A 24,195-nucleotide genomic window follows, 5' to 3' on the forward strand; every position below is an offset into this window, starting at 1 on the left:
TGGGTAGAGAGAGCAGTGTTGCGGGGTATGGAAGAGCTCCTGGTGTGAACTTCATCTATGGTGGAGGAGGGGAACCCCCGTTCCCTGAAGAATGAGGACATTTCAGATGCCCTGGTGTGGTACGCCTCATCTTGGGAGCAGATGCGGCGTAGGAGGAGGAATTGGGAGTAGGGGATGGAGTCCTTACAGGAAGCAGGGTAGGAAGAAGTGTAGTCCAGATAGCCATGGGAGTCAGTGGGTTTATAGTGGAGGGGAGCTGCCTTGCCATGAATTAAAACAATATTGACTGGCCCCGGAGACTGAAGAACAGACAGCTATAGTTCTTTATGATTGACACGATTGGCTTTATTGCAGCGAGCACTATTAGTGAAAATGCAAAGTCTGTGTAATTGATCGTAATGAATGTTGTTTGTCATTCCGGTGGCTGCTATGAAGCAGTGAAGTCAGCTGCACTGAGCTCTCCTCCAGACAAATCGTGTTTAAAGTCGGTTCCTATGCCAGGATCGATTTAAAAACTCTTACCGGGATTGCTGAACGTCGTGTGTACTGACGCCATCAAACGGTGCCGTTGGATTCGTGATTTAAAACGATTTTACTGGTAAAAATCGGATGAAAAAGAGAAGAGGTCAGAGAGGACCCAAGAAGACTGCAATCAGTCTCCAGCAAGAAAAAGCTCTGGATGAGCTTGAAACCATTCCTGAATCCACTTTTGAAAGTTTGGAAGAGGAGCTGGAGTCTCAACAACCAATAAGCGAAATGGCTGCGAGAACTGAAACAAAGGAATTAAAGGAAAGGGAGAAATAAATGAAAAGCTGGGAAGAAACGGTAAGAGCTAATATTACTATAGACATTACTAAAGATCTTCAGAAGCAATTTTCCAAAATGAATTCTACAATTCAGAACAACTTCTCCACTATGGAGGATAATCTTTCTAAGAAAATTGACAATAGCTGCGGAGAAATAAAGAAGCTTTACGTATCCCTGAACCAGCAGTTTAAAGACTTGGAGTCAAGGACTGCTAAGGAATTGGAAAGAATGCATGGAGATTATAATAATAAACAATTTACAGAGGCGGAAAAATTGATGGAAGAGATGGAGGGTGAAATAACCATATAACCATATAACAATTACAGCACGGAAACAGGCCATCTCGGCCCTACAAGTCCGTGCCGAACAACTTTTTTTCCCTTAGTCCCACCTGCCTGCACTCATACCATAACCCTCCATTCCCTTCTCATCCATATGCTTATCCAATTTATTTTTAAATGATACCAATGAACCTGCCTCCACCACTTCCACTGGAAGCTCATTTCACACCGCTACCACTCTCTGAGTAAAGAAGTTCCCCCTCATATTACCCCTAAACGCCTTTCCCTTAATTCTGAAGTCATGTCCTCTTATTTGAATCTTCCCTATTCTCAAAGGGAAACGCTTGTCCACATCAACTTTACTAGAATGTTGCCTGGGTTTCAACAAGTTACAGAGATAGGTTGAATAAGTTAGGTCTTTATTCTCTGCAGCGCAGAAGGTTAAGGGGGGACCTGATAGAAGTCTTTAAAATGATGAGAGGGATAGACAGAGTTGTAGGGCCGAGATGGCCTGTTTCCGTGCTGTAATTGTTATATGGTTATATGGTTTAACTCTGTCTATCCATCTCGTCATTTTAAAGACCTCCATCAAATCCCCCCTTAACCTTCTGCGCTCCAGAGAATAAAGACCTAACTTATTCAACCTGTCTCTGTAACTTAGTTGTTGAATCCCAGGCAACATTCTAGTAAATTTCCTCTGTACTCTCTCTATTTTGTTGACATCCTTCCTATAATTGGGCGACCAAAATTGTACACCATACTCCAGATTTGGTCTCACCAATGCCTTGTACAATTTTATCATTACATCCCAGCTGCTATACTCGATGCTCTGATTTATAAAGGCTAGCATACCAAAAGCTTTCTTTACCACCCTATCTATATGAGATTCCACCTTCAAGGAACTATGCACGGTTATTCCCAGATCCCTCTGTTCAACTGTATTCTTCAATTCCCTACCATTTACCATGTACGTCCTATTTTGATTTGTCCTGCCAAGGTGTAGCACCTCACATTTATCAGCATTAAACTCCATCTGCCATCTTTCAGCCCATTTTTCCAAATGGCCTAAATCACTCTGTAGACTTTGGAAATCCTCTTCATTATCCACAACACCCCCTATCTTGGTATCATCTGCATACTTACTAATCCAATTTATCACCCCTTCATCCAGATCATTGATGTACATGACAAACAACAAAGGACCCAACACAGATCCCTGAGGCACCCCACTAGTCACCTGCCTCCAACCCTATAAACAGCCATCCACCATTACCCTCTGGCTTCTCCCATTCAGCCACTGTTGAATCCATCTTGCTATTCCTGCATTTATACCCAACAGTTGGACCTTCTTAACCAACCTTCCATGAGGAACCTTGTCAAAGGCCTTACTAAAGTCCATATAGACAACATCCACTGCTTTACCCTCATCAATTTCCCTAGTAACCTCTTCAAAAAATTCAAGAAGATTAGTCAAACATGACCTTCCAGGCACAAATCCATGTTGACTGTTCCTAATCAGACCCTGTTTATCCAGATGCTTATATATATTATCTCTAAGTATCTTTTCCATTAATTTGCCCACCACTGAAGTCAAACTAACAGGTCTATAATTGCTAGGTTTACTCTTAGAACCCTTTTTAAACAATGGAACAACATGCGCAGTACGCCAATCCTCGGGGACTATTCCCATTTCTAATGACATTTGAAACATTTCTGTCATAGCCCCGGCTATTTCTACACTAACTTCCCTCAATGTCCTAGGGAATATCCTGTCAGGACCTGGAGACTTATCCACTTTTATATTTTTCAAAAGTGTCAGTACTTCTTTTACTTTGAACCTCATAGTATCCATCGCTACTCTACTAGTTTCCCTTACCTCACATAATTCAATATCCTTCTCCTTGGCGAATAACGAAGAAAAATAATTGTGAGAAATGGAGCAGATGAGCCACAAAATAACAGGTTTGGAAAAACAACACAACACGAATTGGGAGCTGACGAATAAACTGAATGAGAAATGTCAAGACTTGGAAGCCAGGTCAAGGAGGCAGAATTTGAGAATAATAGGAGTTAAAGAGGGGACAGAGCATGGCTCTCAAATGTGTGATTTTATTACTAATTTACTTAAAGATGTTTTTAAACTGCCAGAAAAACCAAAGATAGATACGGCGCATCGTGTTGGTCGCTTCCAAAGAGGTGTTAATGCTCCGCCACGTCAAATTATCATAAAGTTCCTAGACTTTTGGAAAATCTATTAAAGAAAATATCCTATGGAGAACATCTTACATTTGCTGATAATATTGTTAGATTCTACAGAGATGAATTACCCTCGGGAAATTCTGGCAAAAAGATGCCAGTTTAAAAGGGCAAACAGTATTTTACATGGACATTCTGAAGTTTGTTATGGCATTATCTATCCTGCTAATATGCTTATCTCGTACAGTGGCAAGCAACGTTCATTCACGGACCCGGACTCAGCTTGCAAATATGCCCAGGAGATTTTAAACAAAATTCAAGGAAGAACGGAATAATAACCATATTGCCTGCTGAACTTGTTTTTTTTTTAAATTTCAATCAAGACACCAGAATTGTTCAGATGGTTCTCAGACAGACTTATCTGGCTAGAATGTGTTTTTCAATAACAGAGTCCTAACTTCATTTTGAATTGAAAGGCTGAAGCTCAACTGATGGAATGTTCAAGGTCGCAGGCTAGGTGCCAAGTTCTTCAGCCCTGAGAACTGTGAGACTGTTCGTTTTCAAATTTAAAAATAGCCGTGATGATCTGCATTTGTCTCAGTACTATATGATCTATTATTTACATATATAACATTTAACTAGCTAACTAATTAACTATATATGCGCAATAAACTTAACTAACGCTAAAGGTTTAATGTACTATAGCAACATGACTAACTATATAGCAGGAAGGATGGGGGAGGTTAGACATACATTCTAAATACTAATTATGAATTAACTAACATACAGGTTAATGAAAAGTGTGATTATTGACGAGGTACTTTAACCCATAATAACTTTTATTTTAGTTCAAATCTTCTAGCTTCTCTTCTATTCTATTTTAAACTTTTTCGCTATTAATCAACCTGCTATGATAATTTTGGTTATAAGTGGAGGGAACCGACTAACGTTGGATGATATTTTATTAGGGGGGCAAGGCCCAGTGCAGAATTCCATCGACAGAGGTCAATTTAAAATTAATCCTAGCTACCATAGGTGGCTTTTTTGTAAGATATCGCTTTTTTGATAATTCACTATTATGAGTTGTATGATTTAACAAATTTTATGAACACTTAATTTTATGTTTTTCTCTTTCCCTTAATTAAGTTTAATAGTGCCAGGAGATGTAAAACTACTGCAGAAATTATGAAGTACAACCCTGGACTCAGGATTTCAGGGGTACTTGGCTGCATCTCATGAATCATACATTCTGGTAATAATAGCCAATGCAAGATAATAGTCGAATAAATACTGGAGGTCTCACTTTCTGTAGTTGGAACATCAGAGGTGTGAATAAGCCAATTAAGAGGAGTAAAATTCTGGCACAATTAAAATCATTAAATATGGAAATTGCTTTCCTACAAGAAACGCATTTGAAACAACAAACTCAGATCAGATTAAGGGCAAACTGGATAGGTCAAACCTACTACTCCGCATTCACCTCTAAAGCAAGAGGCACAGCCATTATAATTCGGAAAGGTATACCTTTTAAATTAAAGAAATCCATATGATAAAGATGGAAGATACGTTATAGTCACGGGAGACATTTATAATACACCATTAACTATGATAAATATCTACGCGCCTAATTTTGATAACCCACAATTTTTTAAGAAAATAGTAGATATAATTACAGAGCATAATTATCAAAATATAATAATGGGGAGAGATTTTAATTGTGTTATAGACCCATATTTAGATAAATCAATAAAGGTAGGGAAGTGTCTTGTTAAAACTAAGACCTGTGAATTTTTAAATACATATAAAAAATAATAACATAACTGATGTTTGGAGAATAGCAAACCCAAGTGGAAGGGAATATTAATTTTACTCATCGGTTCATAAAACTTATTCCCGAATTGACTATTTCTTATTGGATAAAAAATTAATCCCATATACGAATAAACAATCATACCATGATAGTATTATTTCCGATCATTCACCATTGACTTTTATACTTAAAATTGAGGGAATGCAGGGTATAAAACCTTTTTGGAGATTCAACACACAAATATTAAATAACCCATAGGGTTATGAGTATATAAAAGAACAAACAAAATTTGTTTTTGAAATAAATGAGACGCCGGGTATTTCTGTATCGTTATTATGGGAAACCTTTAAGGCATACATTTGCGGCGCTATAATCTCTTATCAAAGTTTTAAAAATAAAGAAAATAAAAGAGAACTTCAGCGGATAGAACAGGAAATAAAATTACTAGAATTGGACAATGCAACTGACCCAACCATAGATAAACATAATAAGATAACCTTATTAAAATATAAACTCAATAGAATATTATCGGCAAGAGTAATAAGACTATTCCAAATTACAAAACAGGCACACTTCAAATTTGGGGATAAGCCACATAAATTACTTGCGAGGCAACTGAAGCAACATGAAAAGGAAAATACTATTACTAAAATTAAATCGGGTAAGGGTGAGCTTCTAACACTACCAAAGGATATTAATAAGAGGTTTGCCCAATTTTATCATAATTTATATGCAACTAAAATAAATACAGATGTTAATAAAATTACAATTTTTTTAGATAATTGCAATCTTCCTAAATTGGATAGTTTAGAACAAGAGGAATTAGGAGCACTGATTACTAGTGAAGAAATAAAACAAATAATAAACTCACTGAAAAATGGGAAGACCCCAGGACCAGATGGTTTTAGTAATGAGTTTTATAAACGATTTCAGGACTCAATTGTACCAAGATTACTCAACTTATACACGCAGGCTTATACGGAAAATAAACTACCAGAAACTTTAGCAGAATCAACAATAACGCTTATACTAAAAAAAGATAAAGATTTAGATGAACTGGGTTCTTACAGAGCTATATCACTTCTAAATACGGATCAGAATATTTTAGCAAAGATTCTAGCTAGAAGACTAAATAATTATATTAACAATTTAATAAACACGGATCAAACGGGATTTATACCCAAAAGACAATCATTTAATAATTTGAGAAGGCTTTTCAATATAATGTACTCTCACAATGAGGACATTGAAGATATTTCAGTTGTTACACTGGATGCAGAGAAGGCATTTGATCAGGTAGAATGGCAGTATTTATATAAGGTACTCCAAAAATTTAACACGGGAGAGAATTTTATTAGATGGGTTAAACTACTTTACGATAAACCTACAGCAAGAATATTAACTAATAATATGTTACCTCCAAAATTTTATTTATCAAGGGGTAATAGGCAAGGGTGTGCCTTATCACCATTGCTATTTGCCCTTATGATAGAACCGCTGGCTGAAAAGATTAGAAATCATCCGAATATTCACGGATATAACACTAAGGACTCAAAGAATAAAATTTCATTATATGCTGATGATATTCTTTTATATATTACTAATACACAAATGAGTATACCCACCTTATTAACGCTAATTGAGGAATTCGGCTCTTTTTCAGGATATAGAATAAATTGGAATAAAAGCGAAATTATGTCTCTAAAACCACAGGATGCGAGACACTTACTAAAATTCCCTTTCAAAATTGAAACAGAAAAATTCAAGTATCTGGGTATTCAAATTACGAGAAGACACAAATCATTATTTAGCTCCAATTTTATGCCACTATTAAATAAACTGAATGATATGATTAAATTTTGGAAAACGCTCCCGCTCTCATTGATAGGTAGAATTAACGCTATAAAAATGACTTTCTTACCACAATTAATATATTTGTTTCAAGCGATCCCAATATATATTCCAAAATATATATATTTTAAACTATATTCTACTATCACTAATTTTATATGGGATTACAGAGCCCACAGAATTCAACAAAAGCATTTGTGTAAACCTAAAGAAGTTGGGGGCTTATCATTACCTAACTTTACGTATTACTACTGGGCAGTGCATATTAAAAACATAATGTACTGGTTGGATAGTTCCACTCACCAGTCGGAGTGGATAAGAATGGAGAAAGAGGAGTGTTTCCCGTATGATATAGGAACGATCTTGTTCTCACCGATAAAATTGAATAGTATAATATATAAGAACCCAATTATTCACAATACAATAAGAATTTGGAAACAAATAAAATTATCCTTGAAATTAAATAATCTATCAGTACTAACCCCACTATTGAACAACCCTGCATTCAAACCATCTCTTATCGACAAAACATATAAACAATCGGATAGATTGGGGATTAGGAAAGTAGGAGATATGTATGAATTGGGCCAATTGTTATCATTTCAACAATTAAAATTAAAATTTAAACTGAAGGATAATCAATATTTCAAATATATACAGATATGTGACTTTATGAAGAAATATACACATAGATTTCAAATTATATTTTTAGAACCTTTATCAAAGGTATCAAAGGTATTTTATTAGTCACATTCATTTGTAGTGAAGTGAAATGCTTCCTGCCATTTTGCAGCACATAAAAAAAGAATACAGACATAACATTAATAAGAGTTTTAAACATAAAGAACATCCCCCCACAATGGTTCCCATTATGAGGGAAGGCACAAAGTCCAGTCCCCAACCCCAGTTCACCCATAGTCGGGCCTATTGAGGCCTCCACAGTTGCCTCTACGGAGGCCCGATGTTCCAATCCGTTCTCGCCGGGTGATGTTGCTCCGGCGTCCGGAGAGCCCTCTCAGCGGCCTGGGAACCCTGGAACGACCGTTTCCATACTGGAGGCCGCGGCTTCTGAAGCCAACAAGGCCGCGCCGGTTGGAGCTCCACAACTGGCGATCTCATCTATAGATCCCAGGCTCCCGGTGTAAAGTTCAGCGCCGCCGCCCGCAGCTGGTCGCTCCACAGTCCCGCAGCTCCGCGATGTTTTCCTCAGTGATCTTCAGCTCACCAGAGCTCCAGCGCGGCGACCTGGGCAAGGCATCACCCACTCTGCGATAGAGCTCCAGTGCTGTGCCGCCGCCAAAGCCGAGGTTCTGGGCAGTCCCCGACAGGAAACGCCGCTCCAGGTCCGCTGGTAGGCCGCGAGGACGGGTCGAAGCTGCAGCCCGGAGAAAAGCTGCCTCTCCGACCAGGTAGGGACCCTGAAAGATACCCTGAAAGATAGAAGAAGCAATGACTATTAAGGCTGATTCACAAAAACTAATATCATACTTTTATAATAATATATTAAATAGAGAATTACCCTCAACAGAGGCACTAAGAGAAGATTGGGAACATGAACTAATGAGAAAGATCCCGAAGGATAGATGGGAAAAGTATTTGATGAACACACATAATTGTTCCATTAATGAAAGGCATAATTTAATTCAATTTAAATTATTACATAGACTATATTATTCAAAAACGAGGTTGAATAAATTTTACCCAAACGTCTCTCCCAGATGCGATAAATGTTTGTTTCAAAATGCTAATATAACACATTCATTTGTAGGATGTATAAAGTTGAATACATTTTGGAGTGATATATTTGATATATTTACAAAGATTTTCAAGTCAAGAATATAACTTAATACGGAATGGATTATATTTGGAATAATAGTAGAAGATATCAATTTAAATAAGGACCAAAACGTTTTTTAAAATTATGGGTTAATAATTGGAAAGAAATTGATACTTAAATTTTGGAAAATATACAGCTATTCCAACTGTTAAAATGTGGATTAGGAATATGATGGACAAAGCACGCCTTGAAGAAATGAGACTCCGACTAATAGATAAATATGACCAATTCTTAAGGAGTTGGTCCCTTTTTATCGACTTTTTGGAATCATGTGATGCAGCGGTACCGTAATGATTACTGATTTCAGGTCAGGTCATGGATAGATTTACATCTCCGAATAAAGATTTGAAAAGTTCTCTTTTAAGGGTCTTGTTCTCCTATTTCTACTTTCCACTTTTTCTTTTCTTATACACACACTTCACATTTTTCTATTTTCTACTATCTATTTTCCCTCTTTTTCTCTTCTCCAATTTTTTTTTTTTCTCTTCTTCTTGTCTTTCTTATTTCCTTTTCAAAAACATAAAACTAGACGTTGTACATAGAATGTATAATTACGTTATGACATAGTTGGCACCTAAAATTAGGTCCCACTGTATTGTTTTGTATTGTACTAACTTCTAATAAAATAAAAAAAATAAAAAAATAAAAAATGAATGTTGTTTGTCTAAGACATGAGAGCAATTTAAAATAGTCCTTTAGTCCTTGATACCAATATTATTCTGTCATCTATAATGACAGAAACCGACACCTTTACATGAAATGACCTATGTTCAGCATTTTTCCCCATATCCCTGCATAAAGACCAATAGCCTATTGTTCCGTGGCTTTGCCAGCAGTGGTGGAATAACATGCCAGCCTGCTTATGTGCTGTAACGGTGAAGGACTATATTTATTGAATTTATTGAATATTAAGCAGTGAACTAGCTGCTGTAAAATAAACAAGCTTCTTTATCCGATTAGGATTTTGTGCCATAACTCCTTACGAGCTCAAGGACAGATTCAAAACCAAAACCAAATTACAATCAGACACATAATATAACCATATAACCATATAACAATTACAGCACGGAAACAGGCCATCTCGGCCCTACAAGTCCATGCCGAACAAATTTTGTTCCCCTTAGTCCCACCTGCCTGCACTCGTACCATAACCCTCCATTCCCTTCTCATCCATATGCCTATCCAATTTATTTTTATTTTATGACATAATGCTTCTAGTTCATGGTATCTTGTAACATTTGAACTTATGGATGTTAATCTCTTAAATCTCTTAAAGAAGCTAAAAACTAATCTGCAGATCCCACAGTCATGGATAAATGGCATTAAAGGGGAAATTTGAATAAGAGTTAATGATAACAGACCGAAACGTATGAATTCTAAATATTACTAAATACAAGCGTTTTGACTTCCACATCATCTACAAGAAGGGTAAAGACATGTACATAGCAGACACGCTTCCCAGAGTCCCGCGCACAACCAGCGAACAGCACCTCTTTGAACAGGATGAATTCTCAGTCATGAAGGTCTTGTTAGTGTCGACTGACCTCTTGTGCTGCCTTGCCGAACACACGGCTGCTGATCAGACTTTATAATTGCTGTCCACATTCATACGGAACAGTTGGCCCCTTAAACAGTCGAACACCCTGCTCGAGATACGACCATACTTCCTAGTTCGTGACGAGTGGATGGATGGAATCATAGTCAAAGGCCACAAGGCGGTGATTCCAACCGCACTACGGGACGAATACTTCAACGACATCCACAGGGGCTACCCCAGCATGGAAGCCATCTTTCAACGGGCCCAGAGTGCATTTTACTGGCCCGGAATGACAACATTCACGTGAAAAAAACTAAACGTGTGCTATCTGCAACAGTCTAGCACCACACGAGCAGAAGCAGCCTCTTCTGCCCCAACCAGCCCCTCCTCTCCCGTGGTCCTCACTGGCCGCCGACATCTTTCAATGGCACAGAAAACACTATCTAGTTCTTGTAGACATCTTATTCGGGATGGTTCGAAATAGACACTGCAAACCATTTCCTCTGAGTCAGTGATCGAACATCTGCAACGACACCTCTCCGTGCATGGCTCCCCTGCACGTATATTCAGACTGACAATGGCAAGCAATTTACCAGCCAAGCATTCAAGAACTTTGCTGAAAGATGGGACTTCCAACACATTACCAGTAGCCCAGAGTTCCCACAGTCCAACGGAGTGGCCAAGTGCGCTGTTCGAAGGGCTAAACAACTTATGGAACGTTCCTACCTTGCCAAATCCGATGTTTACCTGGACTTGCTCAACCTACAAAACATTGCACGGGACAACATCCTAGGCTCCCCCGCCCAGCAGCAAATGTCGCGCCAGACCCGTGCACCCCTGCCTGTCTCTCAGCCGCAGCTGCAGCCGCGCGTCTGCTACCCGCCTGCAGTGCAGAAGCAGCTACAATTCAAACGTGACACACAAAAGCGTTGCTTCGACAAGTCCAGTAAGCTGCTTAAACCACTTGCATGTGGACAAGTGGTTCGCCTGCAAACCGACAAAGGACATACATGGCTCGGGCACATTTACGGCCTGTCCAAAGAACCACGTTCGTACCTGGCCGAAGTGGACGGGGTCATCTACAGATGCAACCGTCAACATATCCTTCCAGTGAAGGATCCGCGCCCTGCAACTACAGGTCCTGATACCCCGCCTCTCATGTTCACTCCAACAGCTGTTCCAGCCACTCCACCACCAGCCGTTATTGCTGCCGCGGGCTCCCCGCATCGGTTTACACCTGGCTTGCCTTTAGCGACTCCTCCTGCCAGGCCCGCCGGTCATGTCCCCACTCCCGATTCCCGTTTGTTCTCCCATGAAAGAAGGTGAGGCGGCCTCCTACCGCACGAGGGCTAGACGGGTTTGCAGGCCACCCATTAGATATGGCGATTTTGTATAATCTTTTGTATTCTTAGCATCCCCTCACTATATTGTTTATGGTACCGTAGTTTATTTTATTTTCTACAAGAAGAGATAAAGATCGGCTATTGCACACTAGCCAATTAGAGTGCTTGTTAGTAGTAGCTCCGCCTAGTACATGCTTTATAATATTAAGAACGCCTACGTCAGGCATTAGATGTAGCAGCTCGGACATGGAACGTACTGCATATCCAATGCTGTAAGTGTTTAATCAAGAATTGTTGTATCTTTATACTTGTACGAGTCCGGTAATTACATTATTCTTCATTTTTTTTAATAAGCTCTGCATAAAGATAGTTGACAGCTCCATTCTCAATTCTTGATAATCTTTGTATGTAATCGTGTTAACTGTTTTACAACTATTGTATATTATAAAACTTTCTTACTATGAAATAAGTATTGATCATAAAGATCAACTAATAAGAACCTGTATTATAATAAGAAGAGTGTTGTGCCTAAATTCCTGATGAATCCTCTAATATAAATGACCTTGCTACCCACATTTCCCAAGAAATTGAGAAAATCCATAAGGTTGACAGTGACATGCATGGGTACAATGTAGTAAATGGGAGATGCTGGCCACTCAGTTGGCTTGATAGACTTTGAAATACTATATTACACTATGGTTCTGTAAATGTTATCAGAAACTAATTAAGAGGAACGAATGTGGAAGTTTAAAAGATTTCAACTTTACAAAAATGGATTCAGCTGAAACTAAGACAAGCTGTCACATTCTCCTAATTAATTGCAAAGCCAGCAGAGAGCTCTTACAAGGCTAACAAGTTGTTTATGTTCTTTTTCCCATACAAACAAGCGAGATAACAAGCACAACTTCATGAATGTCTCCTCTATAATATAAACATTAAGAGGATGTTCGGACACTCTTGGCTTACCCTTGCTCTATAAGGTTATCATGTGTGTCATTAGTAAAATAACATTAGTAAAAGATACTTGATCTGCAGAAAAATAGCCTTCTCATATAACCATATATGTCTGTCAAGACATATATCTTCCTCTGTCCGAAGAACCTGTCAATCTTAAGAAGCTGACAATCTTAAGAAGCAAGAGGCTGTACTATGCTCTGTAGATAAGGTATTGCTGAATCACTGATTATTGGAGTATAAATACATGTACTTGGTACACTGCTCCTTGGTGTGGGATTTATCTGTATAGTCTGTAAAGAGTCTTACCACACCCGCCTGGCTAAATAAAGATTTTACTGATTGTATACTGATTTTTTTTTGCTTTTATGTCTGTTTAAGAATATTTGGACTACAACAGATGCAGGATCATTTAATTCCAAAGAGGAAGAAAAATTCTATGGGGAGTAAGAGGCAACCGCGGGTGACAAGGGAAGGTAGGGATGGAATAAGACTAAAATAAAAGGTGTATAACACAGCAAAAGTAGCTGGAAGCCAGCAGATTGGCTAACTTTCAAAAGACAACAGAAGGTAACATTACAGAAACTTATAGAAACTTACAAAATGCTTAAGGGGTTGGACAGGCTAGATGCAGGAAGATTGTTCCCGATGTTGGGGAAGTCCAGGACAAGGGATCACAGCTTAAGGATAAGGGGGAAATCCTTTAACACCGAGATGAGAAGAACTTTTTTTCACACAGAGAGTGGTGAATCTCTGGAACTCTCTGCCACAGAGGGTAGTTGAGGCCAGTTCATTGGCTATATTTAAGAGGGAGTTGGATGTGGCCCTTCTGGCTAAGGGGATCAGGGGGTATGGAGAGAAGGCAGGTACGGGATACTGAGTTGGATGATCAGCCATGATCATATTGAATGGCGGTGCAGGCTCGAAGGGCCGAATGGCCTACTCCTGCACCTAATTTCTATGTTTCTATGTAACAACAAGGGCAATACGGGGTGAAAAGATGAAGTACGAGGGTAACCTGGCCAAGAATATAAAGAAGGATAGTAAAAGCTTCTTTAGATATGTTAAGAGAAAATGATTAGTAAAGACAAACAGGTCAAATAATTATGGGGAACAAGGAAATGGCAGAAGAGTTGAACAGGTAATTTGGTTCTGTCTTCACTAAAGAAGACACAATCTCCCAGATGTACTGGAGGTCAGAGGATCTAGGGAGACAAAGAAACAAAGAAATTTGCATTAAGCAAGAAATAGTATTGGGTAGACTGATGAGATTGAAGGCTGATGAATCCCCAGGACTTGGTGGTCTGCTTCCCAGGGTACTCAAGGAGGCGGCTCTAAAAATTGTGGATGCATTGGTGATCATTTTCCAAGGTTCTATAGATTCAGGATAAATTCCTGTGGATTGAAAGGTAGTTAATGTTATCCCACTTTCCAAGAAAGGTGCGAGAGAGAAAACGGTGAATTATAGACCAGTTAGCCTGACATTGGTGGTTGGGAAGATGCTGGAGCCAATTACTAAAGAAGTAATAACGGTGCATTTGGATAGCAAGTAAAAGGGGAAATATGAAGGGGAAATCCTGCTTGACTAATCTTGTGGGCAAAATTAGAGCACATGGTATTAGGGGTAGGATATTGGCATGGATAGAGAATTGGTTGGCAGACAGCAAACCAAGAGTAGGAATAAACAGGTCCCTGTAAGAATGGCAGGTAGTGTGGAGTGGAGTGCCGCAAGGTTCGGTGCTGGGGCCGCAACTATTTACAATGTATATTAATGATTTAGATGATGGGATTAAAAGTAACACTAACAAATTTGCAGATGACACAAAGCTGGGTGGCAGTGTACACTAGTCACTGAAAGTAAACATGCAGGTACAGCAGGCAGTGAAGAAAGCTAATGGCATGTTGGCCTTCATAATGAGAGGATTTGAGTATAGGCCTTCTGCAGTTGTACAGAGGTCTGGTGAGACCACATCTGTAGTATTGTGTGCAGTTTTGGACTCCTAATTTGAGGAACATCATCCTTGCTATTGAGGCAGTGCAGCATAGGTTCACAAGGTTAATTACCAGAATGGCGGGACTGTCATATGAGGAAAGATTGGAAAGGCTGGGCTTGCCACCCTCCAGTCTTCCGGCACCTCTCCTGTATTTAAGGATGACTCGTAAATATCAACCAGGGCCCCCACAATTTCCTCAATAGTTTCCTGCAATGTCCTTGGATATATCTGATCAGGCCCTGGATATTTGTCTATCTTCATACACAACATTACCTTCAGTACTTCTTCAACAGTAACACTTCCATTTACTGCCCCAAGTTCCTCCGTATTTCTTCTGAGTAAATATAGAGGAGAAATATTAATTGAGGACATTGCCCATCTTTTATGACTCCACACAGAGGTGACCGCTTTGATTCCCGAGAGGTCCTACTCTCTCCCTAGTTACCCCTTTCCCCCTTATATATTTATAAAATCTTTTGGGATTGTCCTTAATGCTACCCACCAGAGTTATCTCCTGGTCCCTTTTTGCTCTACTGATCTCCATTTTCAGTTTACTCCTTAGCTCCTGAAACTGTTCCACGGATGCACTTGATCCCAGCTGCCTGTACCTGTCCCATTCTTGTTTTTGACCAATGCCTCAATTTCCCTTGTCAGCCAAGCTTCCTTATGCCTGCTTTGCCCTTCACTAACAGGGATGTACATATCCTGAGCACACTTTTAAAAACATCCCACTTGGCCTATGTCCTTTCCCCTCAAATAACCTGCTCCAGTCAACTTGAGCGAGGCCTTCTCTCATACCCTCAAAGTTGGCCTTACCCCAGTTGAGCATTTTAACAAGTGGAGCATCTCCGTCCCTATCCATAACTATCTTAAACCTAATCGAACTGTGGTCACTGGTCCCAAAAGGCTTCTCCACAAACACTTCATTAACTTGCCTTTCCCAATTTCCCTATACTAGATCCAGCTTTGCCCTCTCACATGTGGGGGGCCTCTACATACTGCTGAAGAAAATTCTCCTGAACACTTTTGAGGAATTGCACCCCATTTAAACCCTTCACACTGTGATTTACGCAATCTATATTGGGAAAGTTAAAATCCCCTACTACAACCTTATTTGACCTGACACTTCTGACACTTACTTTAAGGAGCTGGTTAGCACAACAGTAATGATGGATGACTGTATTAAAGAACAGCAGTAGTGTTCATGTAAACTCACCGATAACAAATGAGCAGAATTCTGAGACTGTCATGTGTCTCATTGGTGCCCCACTGTGGCACAACAATAGGATGCACGGGATGTCGGGTACTGATCTGACCAAATGTAGCACCATGGAGATAAAACATCTTACACTGTCGAACAGATAATCAGGATGGATTTGGTCATGAGATCTAATGGAAGCTTGAACACAATGATTGTGATTTAAAAACAAAAACAAGGAATCTAGGATGAAGTAGAATTTATTTAAGAATGAACTGCAGATGCTGGAAAATCGAAGGTAGCCAAAAATGCTGGAGAAACTCAGCGGGTGAGGCAGCATCTATGAAGCGAAGGAAATAGGCAACATTTCGGTCCGAAGTTTTGGTCTGAAGAAAGGTTTCGGCCCGAAACGTTGCCTATTTCCTTCGCTCTGAAGTAAAATTTAATACCTTATACATTTAATATATCTCAAATTTATTTAAAAAAAACAGAGCGATGAAAGCAGAGTCTGAATATTTTTAACAGCTGGGAAGAAACTCTCTCTGAATCTGGAGGTGTGCGTTTTCACATGTTTGTACCTGTTGCCTGGTGAGAGAGGGAAGAAGAGGGAGTGACCAGTGTGAGATTCGTCCTTGATTATGCTGGTGGCCTTGCCGAGGCAGCGTGAAGTGCAAATGGAGTCAATGGAATGGAGGATGGATTGTGTGATACAAGATACAAGATACATTCATTTGTCACATGTGCCAGTTGGCATAGTGAAATGTGATCACCATAACAGCCATACAATAAAATAAAGTACACAACACACGATGGACTTCAAACATGAAACATCCCCACACAGCAGAATCAAAAGTTTCCCACTGCGAGGGAGGGCACCAAAGTCAGTCATCTTCCTCTGATGTTCACCCGTGGTCGGGGCATCCGGAAACCTCCACAGTCGCTGCTACGGGCAGCCCGCCGCTCAGGCCCGCTCGTCAGGATGTTGGCACTACGACGTCGGAACGGGAGGCCAACCTCAGCGGCTTAGACCTCCAAATCGACCGCTTCCCACCGGAGTCCGCAGCTCCCGACGTCCCCAGGCTGCGCCGGGAGGAGATTCAACACTGGTGGCCCTTGGATGGTCTAGGCTGCGTACATAATTCTCTGTACTGTCTTGCGGTCTTGGATTGATCTGTTCCCAAACCATGCTGATAAAATGCTTTCTATGGCGTATCTGTAAAAGATGAATGATCATGATGAATAAGGTACATTGTGAATTCAATATATACTAAGGAGATGACTATATAATACCTACATCAACGGAGCTAATGAGGTTCCAATTAGATTTAAGATTTTCACCGATGAACAATTTGCTTTTATTGATTCACTGTGACAATTATAATCGATACTTACAGATAATCAACATTGTATTTCTTTTTCCATGGAAGACATGGGTTTTCCTCAATAAATGTTCAAAGATTACAACATAGATGAAGAATTTCATGGTTCTGGAACTAAAGATACATTTAATTTAATACTTGGGTGATTATTCCTAGTACAAAAAGCTGTGGAAACACTGTGATATTGCTTGATTTTTTAATATCTTACCCCACTCCCCTCACCACCACTGCCACTGTCCCAACAACCTCTTCCTGACTTACAAAATATAGAACATAGAATAGTACAGCACAGGAACAGGCCCTTCAGCCCACAGTGCTAAACATGATGCCAAGATAAACTAATGTCATCTACCTACGCATGATCTATAACCCTTCATTCACTGCAAATTAATGTTCCTATCTAAGAGCCTCTTAAACATCACTGTTGTATCTACCTTCACCACTGCCCCAAGCAGCGTGATCTTAGCACCCACCCTCCTCCAAACATCTTGCACCAATCATCTCTTTCAAGTTTTGCCTCTCTTATCATTCCCCTATCCCTTCTAATCTTTGAAAATGTCACCCTCAGAAAAAGGTTCTGACTGTCTACTTATCTATGCCTCTCATAATTTATATACTTCTTTCAGGTCTCCCTGCAACCTCTGCCCCTCTGGAGGAAACAATCCAAGTCTGTCCAACCTCTCCCTGTAGCTAATACCCACTAATCCAGGCAGCAGAGTGGTGAACCTTTTCTGCACCCTCTCCAAAGCCTTCACTTTCTCCCTGAAGGCAGTGGCCAATTCACTGGATGTTTTCAAGAGGGAGTTAGATTTAGCTCTTAGGGCTAACGGAATCAAGGGATATGGGTAAAAAGCAAGAACAGAGTACTGATTTTGGGTGATCAACCATGATCATATTGAATGGAGTTGCTGGCTCAAATGAGCCAAATGGCCTACTCCTGCACCTATCTTCTATGTTTCTATGCAAGGAGGAAAATAGAATACACGAGGATTTGTTTTGGTTGAGTTCTCGGGGAATAAATCGACCATGTTACTCTGTGTAAGTGGCTATTTGCTTTGTTTAAGCATTGAGTGTCACACCTGAGTTCTACACCCAAATATTTGCACAACTACTCAATGGATAAGTTACTGAGAAGTTTGCTGTGTGAGCTTCTTTCGTTGTAACTTCTACAAGAGCCAACCTTATGTGGCCACTAGGAGGTGTATGAGGGCCACATGTAATGATCACTTTTTCTCACTCAGTGAGAGAGATGAAGCACTTTTGCCTTGGAGTGATCTTAGCTCCATTAGAAATTATATACGAGGTGTACATGAGTAATTAATTCAAAGCAATATTGTGATACCTAATTATACTAATTAATGTAGTTCAGTTGATACAGAAACAGTCTATTTTATTGTCCATAAGTCTACTAAACTGAAATGAATCCCAGTGCTTTAGTTTAACTATTCAAGACTGCTGGTAAAAATTTAAAAAAAAAAAGAAATGCATTGTAATGTCAGCAAGGATGTAGTTAAAATGAAGAGGGTGTTCTTCGCTCCCTACTGATTGATGGAGCCAAATGTTTTGGTGGTCAAACAAGGCCATGTACAGTATAGTGACTAAAACACAAAGTGCTGGAGGAACTCAGTGGATCAGGTTGTCTCTGTGGAGGGAATGGACAGTCAACATTTCAGGTTGGCACCCTTGTTCAATCTGATCATCAGACTGAAAAAGGATCCCGACCCAAAACTTCATTTGTCAATTCCCCCACAGATGTTGTCTGACCCATTGAGTCCCTCCAGCATTTTGTGTTTTGCTCAAGATTCCTGCATGTGCAGTTCCTTGTGTCAATGTATACGGTGGCTGATGTTGCTCCATATAGTGTATCATTATTAAACAATTCAGTTGGCAAATGTTAAAATATCCATAGCCACCCTCTTGTGGTCCAGCCAATTGCCTGAGCTCTATGTCCACTGCTAATAAGCCCTACAATGATAATGATTTTTCATTACTTATCCCACTGGAGCCCTTCAAGATTAAATCACACTTCTCTGCTCCAAGGAAAATAATCTGGTAATCCCTGCTACTCTATGTTCCATTACAGTGAAGATATACCACATTTTTATCATCCACAATACCTTAGCTAATGCATAAATGGTGATGTATAATACTTTGCTACCTCCTACTGTATTATTTGCTTCTATTTACAGAGTTACTCCTTCATAGTACCCTAATCCACTTTCCTCTGTTACTGCATCTCCTTTAAATTGCCATACATTGCTACAATCAAGTCAAACTCAAGTACAATAGATTGGGCAAAGGTGAAGATACAGAGTTCAGAATATAGCTCTCAATATTGTTGTTCCATAGAACCTGCCTCAAATACTTCCTCTGGCAATGTACCATATACCCACCACCATCCAGGTGAAACTATTGCCACTGAGGTTCCTATTATCGTCTGGTTCTTGATGGGTAAAATGTCACTATGCATTTACCTTTTCAATACACCTCACAATTTTATACACCTCTATAAGATTACCACTTAGACTCATGCACCGCAAGGAATAAAGCCTGACCCCTCACCATAGCTCAGGCCCTCGAGTCCAGGCAACATCTTTATAAATCTTCTCTGCACTCTTTCCAGTTTAATGACATCCTTCCTATATCCGGGTGACCAGCACTGCACATAATGTTCCAAATGTGGTGTTGCATCTTATACAGCTAAATATAAAGTATAAAGTGCAGGAGTAACTTAATGGGTCAGCCAGATAGGACAATGAAATTCTTTCGGAGGTTACACAGAAAAGCTGGAGAAACTCAGCGGGTGCAGCAGCATGAAATTCTTTTGTTGCTTCAACGCAACAGAATATAGTAGGCATAAATAAATACAGAACAGATCAGATCAGTGTGACCATATACCAATGAATATATATACACAAACATAAATAAACAGATAAAGTGCAATAGACAATGATCAGAGTTTTGTTTGAGGAGTTTAATAGCCTGATTGCTGTGGGGAAGCAGCTATTCCTGAACCTGGATGTTGCAGATTTCAGGCTCCTGTACCCTTTACCTGAAGGCAGCGGGGAGATGAGTGAGTGGCCAGGATGGTGTGGATCTTTCATGATGCTGGCAGCCTTTTTGAGGCAGCGACTGCGATAGATCCCCTCGATGGTGGGGAGGTCAGAGCCGATGATGGACTGGGCAGTGTTCACATTTTGTGTCTTTTTTAGTAAAGCGCATCTCCAATTCCTAGTAGCTATATTTTGTACAGCTTTCCCAAATCCCGTACTCACTGTCCTTACTGATGAAGGCAAGTAGGCCAAATGCCTTGTTCACTATCCTATCTACCTGCGTTGCTACTTTCAGGGAGTGTGTACCAGTACACCCTTAAGTCTCGCTGCTCTATAATACTTTCCAGGGTTCTATCCTTTACTTTGTAAGTCCTGTCCCAGATTAATTTACCAATAGAGAGTTATATTTACCAAGAGAGAGTTAGATTTAGCTCTTAGGGCAAAAGGAATCAAGGTATATGGGGGGAAAAGCAGGAAAGGGGTACTGATTTAGGATTATCAGCCCTTATCATATTGAATGGTGGTGCTGGTTCAAAGGGCCGAATGGCCTACTCCTGCACCTATTTTTCTATGTTTCTACTTCATTCTTTTCAGTTAAGTTTCATCATTCACTCCTTGGCCCACCCCGAGCTGGTCCAAGCCCAGTGTTGGAGAGTTTGAATTATAGACTTGGACTTCCTTCCTTGGAACATGGGAGGCGGGAGAAAGGTGAGAGGGAAAATATTTAAAAAGGGACCCAAGGGACAATTTATCCATGCAAAGAGTGTTGGAGCTGTTTTGGTTTGGGCTTCTTCAGAGTGATTGTAGTAGAGGTGATGAAACTTGGAAGAGAGTTGGATTCCTGGATAGTGCCATCTCTTCCAGCTTTCTCTCCCCTATTACAATCAGTCTGAAGAAGGATCCCAACTAGCTGTAGGTACAATGATGACTTTTAAAAGATATTTAGAAAGGTATGTGAATAGAAAAGGTTTCAAGGGATATGGGTTCCACGCAGGCAAAGGAGACCTCAACTATACAACTTGATCAGCCAGAACAAGTTGGGGCAAAGGGTCTGTTTCCCTACTTTATGATGCTTTGATCCTATGACATAAAACAAAATTGTGCCTCTAACCAATTTTTTTACCAATATTAATCGCTCTGTATACGTAGGAATGAACTGTAGATACTGGTTTAAATCGCAGGTAGATACAAAATGCTGGAGTAACTCAGCGGGACAGGCAGCATCTTGAGAGAAAATGGATGGGTGATGTTTTCACAGAGTGATCACGTTTCAGATTGAGACCCATCTTCACACTGTATTCGTATTCAGCTCTGTATACATATGTTGATTTATCTGGGCATTGCTTAGCACAATTTATAATTTAGGAAAATTGGTTCACTCTATGATATCAATTGAGGTGTATCAATTTTAAACATGTAATGCTGAAACCAATGCTCATAGCCTAAATCAAATGGTCCACTTACATTTACATCCACAACAGCACTGTAGGTATTGGCGGCCCCATTCATATTCTTTAATAAACATTGATGACACCTAATAGTAGTATTATTATTACTGACTAGCAATAAATTGAAAGTCCGTTGTTTCTTGGGAGAATATTCATCTTATTTAGGTGCTTCTTTCTGAAAATAATGGCTGAGATTAACGGTTTGTGTGAAAATATTGAATAACAACACAGAAGTAATTACATGGCATTTTGACGATTATTTACAACTACATAGAGTTAGAGTTATACAATGTGGGGATAGATATTTTAGCATCCTGAATTTATATTGACCATCAAGCATCCATTTACACTAATCCCACATAATCCCATATAATTCTCCCTACATTCCCATCAACTTCTCCCAGATTCCTCTGAAATGTTTGCAGCAGTCAAATGATGTGGGAGGAAAGTGGAGCACCTAGAGGAAACGCACACAATTACAGGGAGCACATGTACACTCCACAAAGATAGAACCAGATGTCAGGATTGAACACGTCACCAGAGCTGTGAGCAACAATGCTATCAACTGTGCCACTGTGCCACCTTAACTGATACCTGCAAATGGTATTAAAGTGGAACCATGACTCAGGGAATTTAAATTTACAATAAAGCAAAGAGTTTCTTTAAAATATAATTCTTATACATTTTCTAAGACAAACTATATTATATTAGTGTAGTAATAGAATGCAATAATAACATTGTAAGGATGGCATAGCATACACCAGGATGGCTGAGCAGTGAGGCACTGCGTTCATAGAAACATAGAAAATATGGGCAGGAGTAGGCCATTCGGCCATTCGGCCCTTCGAGCCTGCACCGCCATTCAATATGATCATGGCTGATCATCCAACTCAGTATCCTGTACCTTCTCTCCATACCCCCTGATCCCTTTAGCAACAAGGGCCACATCTAACTCCCTCTTAAATATAGCCAATGAACTGGCCTCAACTACCTTCTGTGGCAGAGAATTTCAGAGATTCACCACTCTCGGTGTGAAAAATGTTTTTCTCATCTCGGTCCTAAAAGATTTCCCCCTTATCCTTAAACTGTGACCCCTTGTTCTGGACTTCCCCAACATCGGGAACAATCTTCCTGCATCTAAGCTGTCCAACCCCTTAAGAATTTTGTACGTTTCTATAAGTACCCCCCTCAATCTTCTAAATTCTAGCGAGTACAAGCCGAGCCTATCCAGTCTTTCCTCATATGAAAGTCCTGACATCCCAGGAATCAGTCGTTGACATCCCAGGTCTTACAGCTCGCAGTCTTCACTGGAGGTGTGAGACCGAATCCCACTACTGACACATTTGCTAAACTCAAACTAAACTCAACAAGGAAATTGTCCAATAGACCTCTGGAGTCAAAGTGGCAACATATTTGCAGAGTTCTATTTGACCATATGCTTCTCCTTTCAATTAATACATTCCATTAATATACCATGAAATTTGTCTTAGAAAGTGCATAAGATTTATATATTTGTAAATGAGGCATTTCCTGCATAAATATTATATATATTAACCCTGCCTGTGTAAATGTTTACTTGCAGAGAAAAAATGTTGAAAACTGGAGTGAATATTCCCCACTATTGAGTATTCACTTATTTTAATGGAGAGGGAAATTAGGGTGGTACATATCCATTTCCAGTAAGGAGCCCCAGTGGGTAAACTGCTGTATGGAATATACAATTCTGTAATATTCAGAGTAAGTAAAAGCTTGCGCTCCAGCAGCTAGATACACTGCTGTGATAAATCTTCCCTATATTTTCATTTTGACATGATTCTTGCTGAAAGCCTCGCAACCAGAAAAGATGAATCACCAAGATATGGATAATTATTTTATAGACCATCATAGGGTTATTAAATATTGTATTATACTAATAAGAATGGGGATAGATGTGCAGCTAACTCCATCTCCAGGGTGCATGGTGACATGCCAGGGTGGGCGATGAACTCTCACTTACTTCAGTTGATTGTCATTATTTTCCAAAACTCTGCTTCACAGCATGGTCCTGGATTCTACATATGGTATATCGGAAGCCCTTCTGTTTAATGCCTTGAAGGACCAAACCATAAAGTAGAGTTGGTACACAAAAATGCTGGAGAAACTCAGCGGGTGCAGCAGCATCTATGGAGTGAAGGAAATAGGCAACGTTTCGGGCCGAAACCCTTCTTCAGACTGAAAGGGGGTGGCAGGGAAAAGGAAGGAAAAAAAAGGGAGGGGGAGGAGCCCGAGGGCTGGGGGATGGGAGGAGACAGCTCGAGGGCTAAGGAAGGGGAGGAGACAGCAAAGGCTAACAAAATTGGGAGAATTCAATGTTCATGCCCACCGGATGCAGGCTCTCCAAGCGTAATACGAGGTGCTGTTCCTCCAATTTCCGGTGTTGTTCACTCTGGCTATCAATCTGAAGAAGGGTTTTGGCGCGAAACGTTACCTATTTCCTTAGCTCCATAGATGTTGCTGCACCCGCTGAG

General features: G+C 39.9%; 1 long non-coding RNA gene across 3 annotated transcripts; it reads right to left on the reverse strand.

The window, feature by feature from the left end:
* Positions 1-16,334: 16,334 nt before the first annotated feature.
* Positions 16,335-23,907, reverse strand: LOC129697396 (uncharacterized). 3 transcript variants are annotated; one of them, XR_008723516.1, is made up of 4 exons: positions 23,685-23,907; positions 21,705-21,863; positions 17,201-17,301; positions 16,335-17,021 (listed from the first exon to the last, which is right to left on the reverse strand). It is a non-coding gene; the product is annotated as an uncharacterized LOC129697396 (long non-coding RNA). The 3 variants fall into 3 exon arrangements; XR_008723514.1 differs by having other exon boundaries at positions 21,705-21,876; XR_008723515.1 differs by lacking the exon at positions 21,705-21,863 and having other exon boundaries at positions 16,337-17,021.
* Positions 23,908-24,195: the final 288 nt, after the last annotated feature.

This window comes from Leucoraja erinacea, chromosome 5 (assembly GCF_028641065.1).
Source record: "Leucoraja erinacea ecotype New England chromosome 5, Leri_hhj_1, whole genome shotgun sequence".
NCBI lineage: Eukaryota > Metazoa > Chordata > Chondrichthyes > Rajiformes > Rajidae > Leucoraja > Leucoraja erinaceus.